We start from the raw sequence: 6282 nt of genomic DNA, 5'->3' as shown, positions 1-6282 counted from the left end.
CCTCCTCCTCCTCCTCCTCCTCCTCCTTCTCTTTCTTTTTTCTTGATTTTCACCATTTTCAACTTTCACTAGCTTCTTCTTCCTTTTTTTTTTTTTGAATTTTCAGCATTCAATAGTTGTTTTCTTCTTCAACATTCATCAATTTTTTTTAAAAAAAGTAGCATACTTACTTTATGTTCCTTGAACCGTCTCTCTCCTGCAAATTTGTCCATTGAAGAATAATATTTCTACAAAGTTATTTTCTTTTAACAACTTAAATGAAAAATGAAGATTATGTGAGAAATTTGATCGACCCACATTTTTTACATCACAACTAATAGAATTATAATGGGTTACTTAAAATTGAAATAAGTTTATATTCAATAATATGAATTAGGTATTGAATTTTGTAACTAATGAAGAGCGAGTGAGGTGAGGGATGAAAATCAAGGAAAAATTTTAATATGGAAGAACAAAGGTACAAGGAGTGCTTCAATGGGGGAAGAAGACATTTGAGAAAGACAACAAAACAAATATAGAACAAAAAGATTACATATTTTTATACAAAATTTGAACTCACAAATTTCATTTACTTCTAAACGACAAATTTCCATTTTTGTTAACTTTAACTTGAAAAAAAACTTTAAAAATTATTAGTTATATACTGGCCAACAAAAAAATGTCATGATTGTGATTTTACCTTTCAATTTTTTTGTTTTTATTGTTTCACGCGCTTTGAGGAGAGTGAGTATACTCACTTTGCCACATCAACTCTTAGGGTGATAGTTAATTAGTTCAGATTTGTTAAGGGGGTATTCAAACGTCCGTATAGCTTAAGTACTAAAATAAATTTTGGTACCAAGTTCAGGAGGATTTGATGTATTTTCCCTTAATTTAACCATTGTATATAACCAACAATACAATGGTTAACATTAATTTAACACTACACCATTTTCGGCCTACAGCAACACCACGTAAGTGTAGCCTAAACTAGCAAAAAGTGTGGCCTTTGATAAAAGGCTACACTTTTGGACATTCAGCAACACTTTTTAGGGGCTGCCCAAAAGAAGCGTAACCTTTGACATTAGGCAGCACTTTTTAAATGTTGCCATCTTTGGCAACACTTATAAAGCGTAGCCAAATAGGTATAAGGGCACACTTTGAAGACGTGCATTAGCAACACCTATTTTTTGTTAGACTACACTTAAAAGTGTTGCCTTTTCAGATTTATTGGTCACACTTAAAAAGTGTTGCCTTTTATTGGTCATCTATTGCAACATTTATAAAGTGTAACTTTATATCTCATCTATTGCAACACTTATAAGGTGTTACTTTATATGTCAGCTATAGCAACACTTATAAATTGTTACTTTATATCTCATCTATAGCAACACTTATAAAGTGTTGATTTTATATCTCATCTAGAGCAACACTTACAAAGTGTAACTTTATATCTCATCTATTGCAACACTTATAAGGTGTTACTTTATATGTCAGCTATAGCAACACTTATAAATTGTTACTTTATATCTCATCTATAGCAACACTTATAAAGTGTTGATTTTATATCTCATCTAGAGCAACACTTACAAAGTGTAACTTTATATCTACCTAAAGCAACACTTACAAAGTGTAACTTCAACATTTATAAGCCTACATGTAGCACAAATATATATAATATATTTACATACATACAAGTGACCTAAAACACAAAATGAACTAATTAATCATTAAATTGAAGCTAAATATTTCAAATAAACTTCGAGAAATATTTCATGTACAACCAAAACATAGAAAGTGATTGCTTAAAGATCTCTAATATCAACAAGTTCCAAAAACCCAAAAGTGTCATTCAAACGTATATGACAACAATACAAAAATTTCTTCATCTTTTGCCACAATGGATCGAGTTTACTTCTGGCCAAATTCAAATTCAATTACCTGCATTTTCCTGCACATTTAAAATAAAATTATAAGTTTGTGAATTAATTGTGGAAGTGCATAATCAGAGAGAATTCACTGTAAGACAACCAATCCAAATCTAAATACAATTTCAATGTAAAAATTACACATTATAAGGACTACAACATTTGTGCAGTCTTCTGTTGTTGGCTCTCAAAAATTAAACTTCAAAAGTTTAATTTGTGCAGTCTTCTGTTGTAAACTTCAATGTAAAAATTACACACAAGTAGTTCAAACAAACCAGTGATGACCACTGGAAACAAGGTTCATAACATAGTTTAGAAGTGTCCACAAAAATCAATACATAACAACATGACATGATATTTTCAAAGAACTGCAGCATAGTGCAGCTGCTGAAGGAAGATGGGGAAGTCTGACTAAGTGTGGGGTTACGGAGTCCACGACGGTCCGTCGAGTCTGTGACGGTCCGTCCTGCAGGTTCGTCATGAAGTTCAGAGAAGTAATCCCAGTACCCATATTCCAAGAGTTTAAGTGTTTTGGAACGAAGACCCTCGACGGACCGTCGTGTCTGTGACGGTCCGTAGGTGGCAGCATAGTGCAGCTACTGAAGGAAGATGAGGAAGTCTAAGTGTGGGGTTACGGAGTCCACGACGGTCCGTCGAGTCTATGACGGTCCGTCCTGCAGGTTCGTCATGGAGTTCAGAGAAGTAACCATTAAGGATCTATCAAACATAATAAATCTACCCACAAGATCTTCTATTAATGGTCAAGCTCTAGATGGTTTCTCTACCCTACAAAGGTAAAGGTTTGCAAACCATTAAACTCTATACTAATAACAATAGTATTATAATTGTCTAGCATGTAGACATTTTAAAAGACCAGCGACAATATCCTTTACAATGAGCTGGATTCAGAAGCTAAAGGTAGAAAATAGTGTAATCATTTTTTAATTGAACACCATTGGCATCTGCCATAAAACATAATGTGTTAGCCACAGACTCCTCAATTGCACAATACTAAAAGAACAGTTATTCAACTAACGATTCGAATGCTTAAACCAAAAACAAAAACATTCTTAACAGTTATAAATTGGTGGACTAAACTTAGACAAGTAAAAATAAGTTTTGAATTTCATTACCAAGAACACCAACTAAACTAGAAGAAAAACAATATTGACACTATTAACAGAGAATTTGAAATACAAAATACCTTTTGAAGAACCGAATCTTGAGCTGACCCCGAAGAAAATGGAAGATTTGTGCCTCTTACAGCTTGTGCACTACTTGCATCAATAGGTGAAGCAAGGTTAGATCCAACACACCCTGGTATATCTTGAAAATTCAATCCAGGGTTGTTTTGCAGCAATTGAGTGAATAAATGTCGCATTTCTTCTCTCAATTCTTCCTTTAGAGAAGTGATTTCATCGGCATGCTTTTGTTTTAGATTGTTAATTTCCTCATCTTTCTTCAAAGAACATGTTGTCACTGATCTACCATAGCACCTAACTCGACCAGGCTGCTCCTATCCAAACACTGCCCTAAATGCATCATCAGCTGTTTCCCCAGAATTTTGGCGATTTTGAAGTTCAGCCTATTGAATAAAATTGGCATCCATAGTGAATTGTAAGTACTATTTCATTCCAATCCTATGATAGCGATCAAGCATTAAAACATTATGAAAACTTTTCGTAAAAAATAATTAAACAATGTCGACAAATAATTGATATCTGCTCGAACTTGCACAAGAAGAAGAAGAAGAAGAAGAAGGCATACATGATTAAAATTAATGTAGTCATACTCCCCACAATATAAATGTTAAGTCTGAATAAAGTTCACTAATAATCCTCTTTGAAAAACTTACTATTGCAACTTGGGTATCAGCCTGGATTTCCTTTCCCGTCTTGGTACGAGTTGCAATAAATATTTCAGGCTTTGATGGTTCTTCGTTGTTGTCTTTGGCTGCACGCTACAGATTATATCAAAAGAAATTTTAAAAAATCAGTAAGTTCTTATAAAGTACAAAAAAATGAAAATCAAATTTTGTATGAAATGTCAGCTAAGTATTACCAATGCCACGCGTACTCTAGCAAAATTAATAGGTCCCATTCGATGCCTCCACTTTTGTTTTTTCCTGTTTTGAGAATTCATCTCGCATATAGCCTATTGTTAAAAACAAAGAGATAATTGAATTGATATGTATAAAAAGAATAGATATGACACAGAATTAGTCGATGAGTGGAAATGCACCATTTTAACCTTACTTGAACAGTTGGGTGTTTCCAATACTCGATCAACTGGCGGAATTGATTATGTGGAATGCCATCAGGACATTTTGCTAGCATATCCTCAAGGGTACTGTTTTTATCAAAAAAATTCTTTTTAATTTTTTGCTTGTGTCGCCTCCAAGCATCACGAAGACCAGTCATCACCCACTTCTTTCCTTCTACTGGAAGTAGAAATTTGGACTATGCAAAATAAAATATATTTAGTTTCAGTAAGTAAAAAAAAAATATGAATTCTCAAGAGTGGTTGTTTTTACATTGACGTATTCCCACATGCGCTTTTTAGTATCATTTGGCACCACATGCCAACTAGTGTACATCAAGCTGATGAATCTAGGATTCCTTGCAATTGTTCCTATAAAGTTGCTTAATTGTGACACTATCTTATTAGTTGGTCCCACCGCTTGTCCTTTATCAAATGTCACCTCCTTTCTTTCTTCCAAATTTCTTGCATGAATATCCTTACATGTTGTATGTCCTCGAACTTTTTTTGGCTTCGACATTTCTAGATTGATGTAACAGACATGAAATAAGATATTTCTTTTATAATGAGTTCTAAATCTTACAAGGTTTAAAACATACCTTTTGTACTACAATCAATGTCAATTTCCTCTTCTTGTTCCACACGATCATCCAATCCTTTGTTATGTTCATTAATAATAGGAGTATGCATAAATTCGAGGGTAATGAAGAGAGCAGAAGTGTGGGACGACGAAGTCCATGACGGTCCTTCGTGGCCATGACGATCCGTCGAAAAACCTCGTTTTTGAGGTTAGACTCCGCATTGTTAGACGCTGGATTATTAGTTAGACTCTGTAATATTATTAGGTTATCTTGAGACTTTTATCATTGAATGTTGGTGATTTTTGTTGATTAATCAAGCGAACTTTCGAATTTTACTCTTTCTCATAGAAGTAAGTTTGAGCGTATCACTCCTTCTCTACCCCTTCTAGACTTGAAAAATATATCCTATATCGTCTATCTCTAAGGCATATGATTCATTTTCTATATAGTGCAACTCAAAATACAAAGAAAGTTTAGCAAATTCATACTACGAGGTGATCCCAAAACAACTAAGAAATATTCAACTAAAGTTTCTAATGTACACTTGAAAATGCATTAGAGAAACAACAAAATGACTTCTAACACTTCAAGGCAAGTAGTCGAAAAAAGAAACATTTTACAAGCAAATAGCTACAAGACATAATCAATGTGGTTAACAAAGGAACAAACCAAGCTTAAGGTGAGCACAACTATGAACTCAGGAAGACTAAAAAAACAGTGACATTAAAACAGACATTAAAAACTTTTCAAATTCATGTAGAGTAGCTACTTACAGTTGACGAAATCTATATTAGGGACAAAATATCGTAGGTATCGCCAGCTTCAACAATTTAGTTCTTCGAAGAAAGACGACTTAGCTACAACTCAGTTCTTCATATAAAGGCGACTTAGCTTCAGCTTCTACATTCAACATTCAAGAGAAAAAACTAGTGAGTCAAAGATAATCTGCCCATTTATACGTAATAAAACTATAAACTAAACTCCCAAAACCAACAAAATTCGTCTCAACAACACAAGAACATAAAAACCCTAACATCAATTTTTGACTGACATACAAGCATATAAAAATCTTAAAGCTATAATTTAGACTTTTGAAGGTAAAATCTCTTACCTGATAAACTCTATTCCAACAACCTAAAGCTTTAAGACATGAGACATGTTGATTTGTGAAGCATTTTCTTTCAATTTTCAAAAGGAAATCTGATGGAACAACAGTTTACCCAAAAATCTTTGAAGAAAATCGTCTTCTTCAGCTCTCCAATCGCAGTGCTCTTTGATTTTTCAGCTGAAAATGGTGTTCTTCAGTTGAAGTTTAACATAAATGTGACAAATGGTGTTCTCCAATCTTGAACAACAGCTGATTTCTTCCGTTCTTCGATCCTTCTTCAGCTACCGCGAATGGTGTTCTTCAGCTGAAAATGGAAGCTTCAGCTGAAGTTTTAGGAAATGTGGCCTTTTTTTATTTCTTTAATGTTTTATTTTTTTTAATTTTTCTTTAATGTTTTATTTTTTTGGCCAAATAAAAATGGGAGGGA

General features: G+C 33.5%; 1 pseudogene; it reads right to left on the bottom strand.

Moving 5' to 3' along the window:
• Positions 1-2848: 2848 nt before the first annotated feature.
• Positions 2849-4341, bottom strand: LOC107016562 (annotated as a pseudogene).
• Positions 4342-6282: the final 1941 nt, after the last annotated feature.

Source organism: Solanum pennellii, chromosome 4 (assembly GCF_001406875.1).
Source record: "Solanum pennellii chromosome 4, SPENNV200".
Classification (NCBI taxonomy): domain Eukaryota; kingdom Viridiplantae; phylum Streptophyta; class Magnoliopsida; order Solanales; family Solanaceae; genus Solanum; species Solanum pennellii.
The sequence above is the reverse complement of the archived record's forward strand: the minus strand, read 5'-3'. Positions and strand labels throughout refer to the sequence as shown.